General features: G+C 36.0%; 1 protein-coding gene across 2 annotated transcripts in view; it reads left to right on the forward strand.

Moving 5' to 3' along the window:
• The window catches only part of LOC140845360 (T-box transcription factor TBX18-like), a 74,894-nt gene that overhangs the window by 14,571 nt on the left and 46,846 nt on the right, over positions 1 to 13,477 (forward strand). Inside the window, exon 1 of one of the 2 annotated variants that reach the window (XM_073219366.1) lies at positions 9,296 to 9,360. The exons of the other annotated variant lie outside the window; for it this stretch is intronic. The gene's annotated coding sequence lies outside the window, so the exon portion shown is untranslated. Of the gene's footprint in view, positions 1 to 9,295; positions 9,361 to 13,477 lie in introns of those variants that run through there. 2 annotated transcript variants of the gene reach the window in all.

The following is a 13,477-nucleotide window of genomic DNA, read 5'->3' on the forward strand; positions in this document are numbered from 1 at the left end:
TGATCTAATACTCAGAACCCCAGAACGGGTCAGAATTTGGAGGCAGCAGGTAACAGGTAAGGAAGTCTGAGATAAGGGGCTGGAAACAAGATTAATTCAGAGTTTACATATGGAGCTACAAGACTCTTCCTTCACTTGCAACTTGCTTATATTCTCAAGGTAGGAGATTGAAGGACCCTTCCTTGGAATAATGGAAGAAGAGTGCCAACCAGAAAAAAGGTTTAAAGACCTGATTGGTAGGGGTCATTCCATAACAACAAAAACATGAGCTACCTTCAGCCATCCTACAGTCAGTTAGCCTTGTACCTACACCCAAGTGCTTCCTCTCAGCATCTTATTACCTTACACTTAAATATGAATGGATTACTGAGAATCAATGAATATTAGAGGAAATTCAAACTACCAAAGTGACCAAAGTAAATAGTCAAGTAGAAAGAGTAAAGTTACTGAGAAGAAAGAAATAATGTACACAACATAAAATCTTTTCGTAAAAAAATATAATAAATGTCCTTCAAGAAATGAAAGAAAAGAAAATTAGAAAGGAAATTATATATATATATCCCCATGCAAGTTTCCTCAGGATAGGGATATTGTCTCTCTCACTTCTCACTATACTTCGCACTAAAACAGTGTCTGGTATATAATGGTACCCTGTAAATATTTGTTGAACGAATGAATAAATTGAGCCTTTTAAGACACCCAACATCGAGCTAACAGAAATTATGGAATAGAGACAACAGGATGCAGGAAATTATCAAACAAAATGTCAAAGAAAAATACCAAAATACATTATAAGGCTATTTTCTAGGGCTTGAATTTCTCAAGTGAAGGGGCCTACCAAGTATCTAATATAATTAATGGAAGGATGGCTGGGAAGCTACTAAAAGCCACATCATTAACTGATTTCAGAACACCAAGCATGAAGTATCTGGAGAGAAAAAAGCAGGTAATATATGAAGGACTAGGAATTAGGATGACATTGAACTTCTTAACAGCAGTGTGGAGAGCTAGAACACAGTGAAGCAATGCCTTTATAATTTTGAAAGAAACAATTTTAACTCAGAATTCTATATGGTCAAACCATTAGTCAAATGTGAAGATAATACATTTTTAGAAATACAAGGTCTCAAAACAAACCTCAAAGATTTATTTTCCTTAGAACTCTGACATAGGATATACTCACCAAAAGTAGGGATATAACCTCAAAAGAAGGCATGTATTTGGGTAACAGATTATCAAACAGAGAAGAGCAAGATTAGGAAGTCCCAGGGTTGGGGATGTATAGCAGGCCCGGAGAAAACAACTGGATTGAAGTGAGGGGAGAGAAGATTGCAATACTTTGAGTTGTAAAGTGAAACTAAAAAATTATTTGATTTGTTTAACACATGTAACAAATAATCTTGAGGGAAGCCATTTCATCATATGGGAAGAATTAGCTAAAGTTGCTTGGGAAACTAAATAAATGACAAAGAAAGCAATTATGCACTGCAGGAAAACAGAAGGCTGAACAAAAAAGGAAACATTTTTGTGGGATTATTATGGTCATAGTAATGTAAACACTGAATATTACTTTAACCAAGAATCTTTTGATGTAAAACGTAGGTAAATTAAGAGATCAGTATGTGTATGTGTGGAGAACTGTATCCACATCTACTCTAAAATAAATCAGTAGGTCTCAATTCCAAAAACCTTGGTATTAATAAAATGGGCAATTCCATTCTGTAGAAAACAAGTATAAAACTATACACGTCCAAAAAATTACTAAGAACAACTACTGGAAAATGACCAAACTGAAGCAGTGTTTTGAGAAGTGTTTAGTTATGAAAAACAGCTACTGCCTTAAGTTAGAATGACAAATTTTGACCGTTTTTGCTTGGGGGTATTGCCGTTCCCTTGCCCTCCCAACTTGGATAGAAAATCCTCCACACCTTTATCGTCTAGAGGAGTAGATTTGGTTCAGGATCGGCAAAGGAGAAACTAGAAATTCAGTAGGGAGATTTTAGAAGCAAGGCGCTATGGAAGGACTGAAGTGAGTTCTTCGTGCAACTCTGTCCAACTGCTAACCTATAATGCACAAATAGATGCCAGGGAGTCCAAAGAGAACTGAAAATTTAGAGAAACATGCAACCGTGTCTTTAAGTACATTGCTCGGTCCGCACCCAGCCAGGCAGCAGAAGGTGGAAGCCTTAATGGCTTGAGGTGTCTGGACAAGACCTCTCCTCAAATTTGCTGACAACACATGTCGGTATATTGAATACTGTCTAGGGAGCCGGGCTAAACAGAATGAGACTGAGCAGAGACAGTAGTGGCTATAGGTGTGGTCACTACACCAGTAAACCAGCAACCTGTAAGAACAAAACAAGATCCATCATGGCTACAGTGTACTGCAAACAGTGTTCTCCTTCCCTCCAAAGCTTGCTAGATATGCAACAAAAAAGAAAAGAGTGATTCATGCTCACGGTAAAAATAGGACTCAATAAACAGATGCTGAGTAAGCACAAATATTAGATTTAGCAGACAAAAATGTTGTAGCTGTTATAAATATGGCAAAGAATGAAAAGAGAAAAACCTTTTGAGTGAACACAGCAAATCACAAATTGGAAATGTCAAAAAAGAACTGTTCATATTTACAGAGCTGAAAGGTATAGTAACTAAAGAAAAATTTACTTTGTTCACTAAGCCACATATTTGAGAGAACTGAAGGGAAAAAAATCATTAAACTTGGAAATACATTAATAGAAACTAACCAACCCAAAGAACAGAGAGAAAAAAGTCTGAAACAAAATGAAAAGAACCTCAGAGATTTTTGGAACAACATTAAGTGTTCCGGTATATGTGTAAGTGTAGTCTCAGAAGGTGAGGAGAAAAAGAAAGGGTCAGGGAAAATAAATGTAGAAAAAAATGGCTGAAATCTTGGCAAATCTGATGAAAATGTGAACTTTCAGATTCAAGAATTACAATGAATCTCAAGTAACCTGAACACAATATTTCATTCAGGTACAGTGTGGTCAACCTGATAAAGCCAGAGATGAAGAGAGAATCTTGAAAGCTGCAGGAGGAAAAACAAAACATTATATACATGGATTTCATGACACAAGGCACACTTGTTAGAGAAACAGTGGCAGCCAGAAGACATTAAAATGAGATGATCGAAATGATGGGGGTAGGAGTCAGTGGCAGGCACCAGAAACACCTGTCAGCTAGGAGCTCTATGGCCCACAAAACTATCCTTCAAAAATGAAGGCAAAAACAAGGATATTTTCAGATAAGTAGGTGGATATAGTGCATTCCTAGAAGAACTTTTCTACAAAAAATGCTCAAGAGAATTCTTCAGGCTGAAAGAAAGGTACCAGATGGTAATTGGAATCCACAGGAAGGAATCAAGAGCAAAGTAAACGCAAAGTGTATGTAAATTACCACAAAAGGAAACCCAAATACAAAATTGAAGCCCCGTTTCCCTGCAGTTTGCTAATTCTCTAAAACTACAATTTTTATTTTCATTGCTTTAAGAAGTAAGGCCAGAAAGACTGTACAAAATGAGAACCTAAAGGGCCATACCTTTACAGTGAAGGTGAATCAGAAGCGAACAGACCTGTGGAATTACAGACAAGTATCAGCCCTTTGAGGCGTCAGGGAATTTCAAATCTTGAACTTGGTTATTAGCTTGTCTTGGATGAGACATAGCACCATTTCCTTGCACAATCAAATTCAAATCACTGTTTGAAGAAAATATCTTCATTGTAAAACTCATTCCCACAAATTAATTTGTCAACTACAGTGTTCACGATAAACCCAAAGATAAATAAGCACATAAATAAACTAGACCTCCATCAATAAGAACTAACAAAAACAGCAAACGATAGAAGCAGAGTTCTGTTATTGGGATTATCAAATTTTAACAGTAAAACAACCAAGTTTACTATACTTAACAATATAAAAGACTGGTTTGAAGATATCAAAAGGAAACTGTAATAGTAAGCATATTTGGACTAGATACACTATAGAAGTCACAAAAAATAAAATTGAAATTTAAAAATCGGGTAGTATTTTAAACAGCAGATTAGGTACAATTTGTAGGAAGAATTAATGAACAGAAGATAGAAGAAAAGGAAAATTATAATCCAGCACAGACAGACCAGAGGCAAAAAGTCTAGAAGAGAGAGTAAGAAACATAAAATATACACCGAGAAAATCTAACGTACTTTTAATCAGACTAGTGGAAGGCAAAGGGAGGGAGAATGGAGCATAGGCAATATCTGGATAGATAATCGCTGAGAATTTTACACAAGTGAAGAACAACACTCTACAGATTGAGGAGGTGCAATGAATTCCAATTAAAGGATATCCAAGTTGGATAAATTAAAAAAAATCTGTAACTATACACATCAGAATGATACTGCAGAAGAATAAAAACAGCAAATCTTAAAAGTGACGAAAGAAAAATTACGCATTACCTTCAAAGCAGTTTGAGGACAGAATGATAGTATAGATGTACTCAAAAGTTAAACATTGCTAACCTAGGATTTTATATCAGTTGAAAACGTGCAGATACGAAAGAAGACAGATAAATATATTTTTTGAAAAACAAAACTAAGATAATCCACCTCTAATGGTTTGATTTCTTATTAAAAGAAATTCTGAACTATTTGATATAGTGATAAAATTAATATTCAGTAAAACTTTCCTAAAAATGACTTACTTTAAGAAGAGAAAGCATTGATGATTGCAGGGAGACAGTCCTGAGACTTCAGAGAGTTTGGTGTCTATTCAGAAGAGTACACCCCAGGTGAATCTGCTGCAAGCCTCTGCTCACATATGAAAGGTTGCAAAAACTAGGCACATCGCAGCCATGGCCCACTTACCAAGAAACTAGCCATTTGTTTTCCTCATTTTTATAAAGAAGCCACAATCTAGGAGCCACTGAGAAAGGCTTTTTAATCATAGTATCCCAAAGTCTATGCACAGATGCCGTGCACTTCACATTAACATTTACCCAGATCCTCATGGAATCTATTATTGTACAATTCCCAACAAATCCAGTTATCTGGTTATTTAGTTTATAGAAAAATTTAAACAGTAAACTAAATATCTACAGAAATGAGTATAAATACAAGCATTCTGGGTTTTTAAAAGATTCTGTGAAAAATGTTTACTCTCACTAGTTTGGAATGTCATAAGTTGGGACCAACATGCCCACAATACAAGTATTAGTATATTGGGGAGATTTGTAATTTTCCTCTTCTTTTTTTTGTTTCTAGAAACCACCAAGTTTTATATGACAGAGATAATTATTCAGCCATCTGAGAGAAATTTTCCTGTCATACCAAGGTACAAATAGCAAATTAAGTTTATTTTGTAATTTCACATGTAGGGAAACATCTGTACAGTTGATAATTTGGGAATTCACTTTATTTATACCTTTCTTTATTTGGGAAAGGAAAAATAAAAACCTTTGAGAAAGGCTTTTAGCTAGTTGAACCAAACCACACATAAAAGTCTTGAGGTTTTATTTATTGTTTGCTTACATAATGGTGTAGATAAACAGGCTCATATAAATCTTCTGATTCTGAAAGTTTTTTGTGTTTCTATGTGCCAAGTAGCCAAAGTCTTATAAGCTAATCATTAATAAGTTTTAAAATAATTATTTCTGGTTTAATTTGACTTATTTAAAATTTGAAACATGGGTCAGTTTTCTACTGACTCCTGTTAGTTTTTCTAATGTTACTTGGCCACTGAATCCATTAGTGTTTTTTTTTTCTCTGAATCTTTTTAGTTTGCTATCAGAAGTTAACTATAGCATGTCTTTTAGTTTATTCATTGATGTCTACAAATTATGGCAATCTGAATATAACCTTGAACTTTATCCCCCTGTAAATACTTTGATTCTGTACCTTGGATCCACCCCTTTGGGGGGATCCAAATGGAAAACATACTAATATTCGGAAGGAAAGTTCTCAAGTTTTTTTTTTTAACTAAGTTATTCACTGTTTAATGTATTACAGCATGGAATATTTACTTGTCTAACTTAGTATTTTTATATTCAGCAGGGGGGAATAGTTAGGTCTGGGATAGAAAATGTATTGAAGACTGGAGGATAGTTATAAGGAGGCTGAAGCAAACAGAAGTGCTTTAAAATATAATAAAATTCACCTTAGCACAGGCTGGGGGAGAAGGGCAGCCAAGCCCTGCTGCCCAGGCTGCTTCCTCTGAGGTTCCCTCAGGTGCTTTTCCTCATCCGGCCGGTCAGTCAGTCATCATGGGACACATCGTGAACACCGACCTCTGTCCACACAGGTCTCGGTTTGTGCAGAGTGTCGTCGCCCAGTGTCTGGTGGAACTCTCCTCTGCCAGAAGCACTTTCAGATTCACCATTCAAGGTCATGACGGCAAAGTGTACATCTTGGTAAGAGGTTTTTTTCACCCAGTCTTTTGTAGCTTAGTAATCCAGAGTCATTTTGTCATTCTTTTTTCTTAATGCTCAGGTCTAGCAAGTAAATGATCCCAAAATTGAGTTTTTTAATATCAGTTTGATTCACAGATCTAGATCCCTTAATTTAATAACAAATGGTCAAGCGCCTCTATGTGCTAGGTATTAGAGATACAATGAGAAATGAAGCCTGATTCCTGCTCACCACAAAATAAAGTTTTTCCCTCTCAGTTTTTAGTGGTATTTCTTTGTCAGTATAACAAAATTCTCTCTCTTAACTTCTTTACCCCCATTTGATACTCTTACGTTTAAATACATTCTATTGCTCCTGCTTTTGCTTGCTTTCTCTATCTTTTCTTCCTTTTTTCCCCTTCTTTCCTTCTCTTTCTTTCTTTCCTTTTCTTTTTCTCTTTTTTTTGTATAAGACACTTAATGTGACATATCCCCTCTTCACAACTTTTTCAGTGCACAGTCCAGTATTGTTAGTTACAAGCACGATGTTGTACAGCAGATCTCCAGATCTGCTAGGTCTCTTATTCATCTTGCATAGCTGAAATTTTATACCCTTTGATTAGCAACGCCCCATTTCTCCCTCCCCCAGTCCCTGGCAACCTCCTTTCTAATCCCTGCTTCTAGGAATTAGGCTATTTTAGAGTCTTCATTTAAGCAGAATCATGTGGTGGTTATCCTTCTGTGTTGTCCTTGTTACACTTAGATGTCCTCAAGGATCATCTGTGTTGTCACATGTCACATGATTTCCTCCTTTTTAAAGGCTGAATACTGTTCCATTTTATGTGTGTACCACATTTCCTTGATCCCTTTATCCACTGATGGACATTTAGATTGTTTGTACATCTTGGCTATTGTAAATAGTGCTGCAGTGAACATGGGGGCGTATATGTCTCTTTGAGATAACTGATTTCAACACTGATATTTGAGAAGATGTGGCAAGTTTTTGAAGAAGCTCTGAAGTTAGAACCATCCCCTATGTGTACCGCTGGCATCTATCTGTTTCTTTTAAAAATGATGCTTGGCAAAAAAGAACTGGGCACATTTATGTATGTAAAAATCCAAAAATCAGGGCCCAAGTCTCTTCTCTGCCTCCACATCTGTTTTATTCAACCAGTAAACATATATTGAGCATTTTTTATTTGAAAGACACTGTTTCGGTGCTCAAAGTAGTATAAAAATGCCTTCAAAAAACTCACAAGCTAATAGGGAAACCTGGTAGCTAAAAGGACCAAAGGGATTGAAGTTGTTTTAGGTGTGGCTTTTCTAGTTGGCCCCCCATTACAGGGGCTCCTGCTTCTCAAATCACAGATAAATCTATCCTAAGCTGAAATATTTTCTGAGGTTGATACTACGTACTCTTCATAGTCATACCTGAAATCAGTTCTAATTTTCTTCTATTGCAAGGTTTTTAAGTTAAAAATTGGGAGTAGGAGTTTAAAATCTAATATGTATTTAAATTAAAACTTTTTCTTTTTTATAAAAGTAGTACATTCTTGAAATACTAAATGTATTTCCATATGAATAACATAATGGAAGTGGTGGTTCCCCCATCCTGTCCCCTGCTGCCCTGCTCTGTTGTACTAAGTGCAGGTAAACATTATTAACAGTCTGATAAGCATAAATCAACATTTTTTTCTATCTATGAACAACCACATGTATATACATCTACATTCTATTTCTCTGTAAAAAGCAGAATCATGTGACTAGCATTTTTTTCAACATTCTCTACTTCACACAGAAGTATTTCATGAGGGTTGTTTCTTGTTAATATAAATATAGATCAGGCTCTTTAATGACTACAATTCCATTGTCTAAGACAGGGTTGCAGTGACAGTAATCCTCACATGTGTGTTCTAGCACTTGAGAAACATTCTGCTCATCTGTTGCAGGATTAGAATTTGTGTATTTTAAACTATGATAATTATCACTCCAAAAAACTCTACTATTTATCCCTTATAGTGAGACCCCCTTGGTGCCCCATCCAGATCCCCATTCCTCAGCCAGGGCACCCATTTCCCAGCTGCTGAGGGTGTGGGCTGCTCATGGCTCACAGTGTCTTGCTCATACCTGACATACGCCACCTTGCCCGGGAAGTTACTTGTTCCCCAACCCTGCCCTGTCAGCCCACTGCCGGTAATTTGATCCTGGGCTACGAAAAGCTGGGGCCTCCTGCCTCGAGGTGTCACAGACCGTAGGTGCAGTCCATGCCCCAGAGCCCCCGGGGGACCAGACCGAAGCCCGAGTCCAACCGAGGCCCTTGGTGAGTCCCGTGCATCCGGACCCAGGACGCGCGTTCCCGTTGCAGCCCCTCCTCTGAACTGGATGGTCTGCCAAGTGAAGAAGGTGGCACACAGACAGCACCTTTCCTTGTCAATAGTTCTGTCACCGCTTTTAATATGCTTATTTTTCATTTACTCTGTTAATTCTGTTCATATTCTTTGCCTGTATTTTTGTCGGGCCGGCTTTTTCTCCCACTTTTTGGTTTCTAGGAACTCCATGTATTATAGGTAATAGCTTTATTATATATGTATTAAATATTTTCTCCTAGTTGTCCTTTTTAAAAAATTTTTATGATGTCAGTGGCTCAATTAAATGTTATACTTCGAAAGCTTCCTTGCTTAAAAATTATATACATTATTCTGCTATTTTTTTTCTAGCATGTTTATGGTTTGGGTTTGGTTTTTTTAAGTGGTGGCATGAGATATGAGTCGGATGGCGATATCCTTATATCCTACGCTTTTCTCTCCATGTCTTTAGCTATGGCTTTTAAACTCAGACAGTTTGGTGATTGAATCTTTGGAAAATCCCAGATATCTCAAGAAATTCCCCCTGTTAGAAGACATATGGAATGTAGATTCAAGTTCTGCCTGGAATGCCGTCAAGGTCCTCTACCAGCCATGCATCAAAAGCAGGAACAAAAAGTAAGTTATGCTTTTGTTTTCTCATTCTTCATTGTTTTAGTTTCTGTTACCATGTTGTTGTTAAGAAATTAATGAATTAAATAGTTCTATACCACTTCCCTACTTGAAGCTTCTAAAAGTCATAATGCTAAATATTGTACTTCCAAAGTGGATTGAATTACTATGATGATTCATGCTAATGTGCAACAAGCTTGCTTTTACTGAAATAATTGATCTTTTTTTCTTGTCCTCTCAGCTGTCTGTACATATGGCTGCAGTACTAAATCAGGCTTCAAAAAACATGAATATTTACTGATAAGCACTTTCCAGGAATTCAGGCTGTAATAGTGAACAAAAACAGTCCCTGGCTCCGGTTTGTCATTCCTATAGGGGAAGACAAGTCATAAATGAAACAGACAAAAAAAAATCAAAAGACTAATACGGCTCTTCTGTGTGTCAGGCACTCATCTAAGGGCTTCTGACTCATTTCAGCCTAACAAAAACCCTGTGCGGTAGTTACTGTTATCACCCCCATTTTAGAGATAATGACACTAAGATATGGATGCTAAATTACTCTAATGAAATATAAAGCGAGGTAGGGTAGTTGGGGAGTAGGAGGGGGGAAGGAGGTTATCATTTTATATTGAAAAGTCAAGGGAGGTTCCTCAGGTAAGATGATGTTTAAGTGGAAAAGTTGAAGGAAGTGAGGGAGTGAGCCATATCTGAAAACATTCCTGGCAGGGGAGGCAGCAGGTATTCTTATTTGACCAGATTGGAGGTTTATACTTATCCTGTACTCTACAATGGGTTTGATCAAATTTGTCCTGAAAACAGAAAGATCCCAGTCATTTTCTGGGAAGTAAATAAGTTTTTACAAATTGCTTGTCTTTGCTTTTTTGATTTATACAAACATCACATCGTAAAATATTCAAACAGTAGAAGCATACAGAAAGTAAAATGTGAAAGTTCTCCATTGTGTCCCTTTCCAATAGTAAAAAGTGTGTTGTGTACACTTCAACTCCTTTCTCTATTATTTATTTTTTATCTTAACATAATTTAAATGATATGTGTGTATTTTTTACATTAAAAAAAAACCCCACAACATTGTCTTGGAGGTTCTTTCCATGTCAGTGCTTGGCATTTTATGAAGTGGATCTACTGTACATAATTTAAGTTTTTCTGTTATGTTGTGGTGTATCTATCTAGGTGGCCATTTCATTTACCCCATGCTTCTCACATCACCAATAACTCCATCTGTTGATAGATATCTATCTGTTGATAACTTTCTGTTAATAGATATTTGGGCTATTACTTTTTTGCTGCTGTAATTACTATTGCACTGTGCATTATTATACACTGGTTTTGTGAGTATGTGTACTTTTTCTTATAAAAGCAATTTCTGGAAGTAGAATTACTGAGTCAAGGCGTATGACATTTAAAATTTTGATATGTAATAGCAAATTATTTTGCAAAAAGGCCCTGCAAATTTATACTCCCACCTGAAGTTTCTGTAATGCCCATTTCCCTGCACCCTTAGTCAAAGTGCCATTTATATTTTTGCCCATCTGATGCCAGTCTAAATAAAACAGGTTCAGTTGACTATCCTTGAGCTTTATTAAGGCATGATGAGAGAACATGGCTTATGCATTTGATGCTTTGGAGGGGTGTGTGTGTGGCCTAACATACTCAGCTTTTAAGCTGTTCACTGTTTATATTTATTGATGTGTGGGGGCATGTGCCTTTATATATTGAGATTTATATAGTAAAGTTAATACTTTTTATATTTATTTGGAATGTGGAATTTTGAGAAGGGTTATGTTACGTCTCACACTGATTATGGAAAAGTCGTTTTCTTCTGGTTTTGATATCAGATTTTTGCATTATATATTTTAAAGCTATGTTATTAGGTACATACAAGTTTGTGCCATGACAACTTGACTAATAGCATGTTTTATCACCTAAGAGATGGTGCCTTCTTTCCATTTGATGCTATTTTCCTCTAATTCTAATTTGCCCATTGTTAATGTGGCTATATTTATTTCTCTTTTTTAAAAATTGTTGGTTTGAGTTTTTCCATTCCTTTATTTTCAGCCGTCATGTATTATTTTATCTTAGTTGTATGTCTTGTTAACATAATCTTGTGAACTGCATGTAGCTGGATATTTTAAAATTCCAATGTGATGCTATATTTTAATAATCAATTTAATTCACGTTTATTTAAAATGAAACTTTGCTGTCTTCTACACTGGTTGCCTTCTCTGTGTCCTTTCTTCCTCTGATGATTTAGAAGAAAAAATACCAATTTCTAAATGATTTTTAGTAGTTAATCTTAAATTTTTAACATACATAAACTTTTTTTACTGTGATATATCTAAATTTAACTAGTATCCATACACTTCACCACAATAAAGTACTTTTAATACATTGGGTTTCATATTTCTGCCTCCCTCGCATACTCTCTCTCCTATGTTGCAATTATTTGTAATTCTGATGAGGTGGTTGTTTCTTCTTAAAGAAGTATCAATCCAAAGTTCCACCCCATTAGGTCATCTCTTTTTTGCATTATGACCATAAATGTTTTTGTATTTTTATTTTGTAAGTCTATTTCTGTAAAATACGTAGGATTGCTTGAGTTTTAAAAGTATTTACAAGTAGGAACTATATATCGTATGTAGCTCTCTGCAGTTTGTTTTTTCACCCGGTGTTATTTCATTGTTTGATTTGATGAAGTATGCTCTTTGACAGTTCTTTGAAACTTCGACTGTAGTCTGGCCTTGAATACCTTGAATTCTTGAATTCAATACCTATTTTCTGTCTTCTGAAAATCTTTAGCATTTTCTCTTTATCTTTGGTTTTCTAAGGTTTCATACAGATGTATCTAAATGTGTTTATTCAAAATTTTCTCATCATTATCTTACAAAATTATTAACAAAAAAAGTCTCTTATGTTACAAGTGAAATTCTTTGAGTATCTGTGAGAATAATAATTATACGTAAAGTTATTCTGTTTCTCTATTAAGTATTTTTCCTTGGGTATTTAACTCATCTCCATCTGATAAGAGGTGTTCGGTCCTCTCTTTCACGGTGTTGCTTTTCACGCCCGTTTGACGATTTCAGCAGAACCCCTGCACTGAGGTGTGAACTCCCCGCGAACCTCCACCTTGTCTGTCCTGCTCATTCCTGTGTCTAGAGGAGTTCTTGCAGAAATGTGCAAAATACACACTTTACGCTTGCATTTGACAAAGATTTGTTAAATACATGGTACATAGTTTTCTGCTCATCTTTGCATTTGATAATAAGTGCTCATCTATTAATGACTGTGGGTTCTTGTTACCATTGTCTTGTCTTTTTGGGTTAGTGAACGAGAACTCGAAGGATATCCCAGTCTGGACGTGCCAGTTTGTCATTCAGTGACTTTTGGGTATGTGGAAAACAGAAGTGGGAGTAGATTCAGTTATGGTGGTGAACCTTAATTCATTATTACGAAGAATCTTTACCCTGTCCTTCTTGAGGAGTATTACAAGGATTCAGTGCACCTGTCTCATTATTTAATTCATTCCTAACACATCCCTGAGACACTGGAAATATAATGACTGTAGTCATTTGTGTACTGCTGTGTTTGATAGTGGGCTCTTTTTTTTTTTTTTTTTTTTAATTCCATATGTCTTGGGGATGAGCTGACATCTAATTGATGTCCTATAAGTCAGTTTGATTACTTGAGTTGCCTGTCATATATATAACTCCTTCTGCTACTGTTTTACTCTGTATTCCCCAAAGGTAGGAAGGGAACTTTCCAAGTTGGGAAGCATCCTGTGAGTTATTTACTTTTGTCTTTTAAGGACGTGAGTTTCTTTCTTTATGGGCATGACTGAGCAAACCATAGACTCCCCAGCATGTTTTTGGCACAAGGGGTGGTACATTAACTATTTTAGTCCAATTGGCTATGGAGTTTTTTTTTTCTAGTGGAAGTGTGGATTGCCAGATGGCAGTCTAAAAGAGTAAAATAGCAAATGTAAGTATGGTTTTATTTCCTTGAGCACACATTAAAAAGTGGCAGGTAGTATTTTTAGAATGTTCTTTCTAGCAATAGACACACATGTCTCTTAACATTTTTAAATCTATTGTTTGTTTTATCCCCC

Source organism: Manis javanica, chromosome 13, assembly GCF_040802235.1.
Source record: "Manis javanica isolate MJ-LG chromosome 13, MJ_LKY, whole genome shotgun sequence".
NCBI classification, from domain to species: Eukaryota; Metazoa; Chordata; class Mammalia; order Pholidota; family Manidae; genus Manis; species Manis javanica.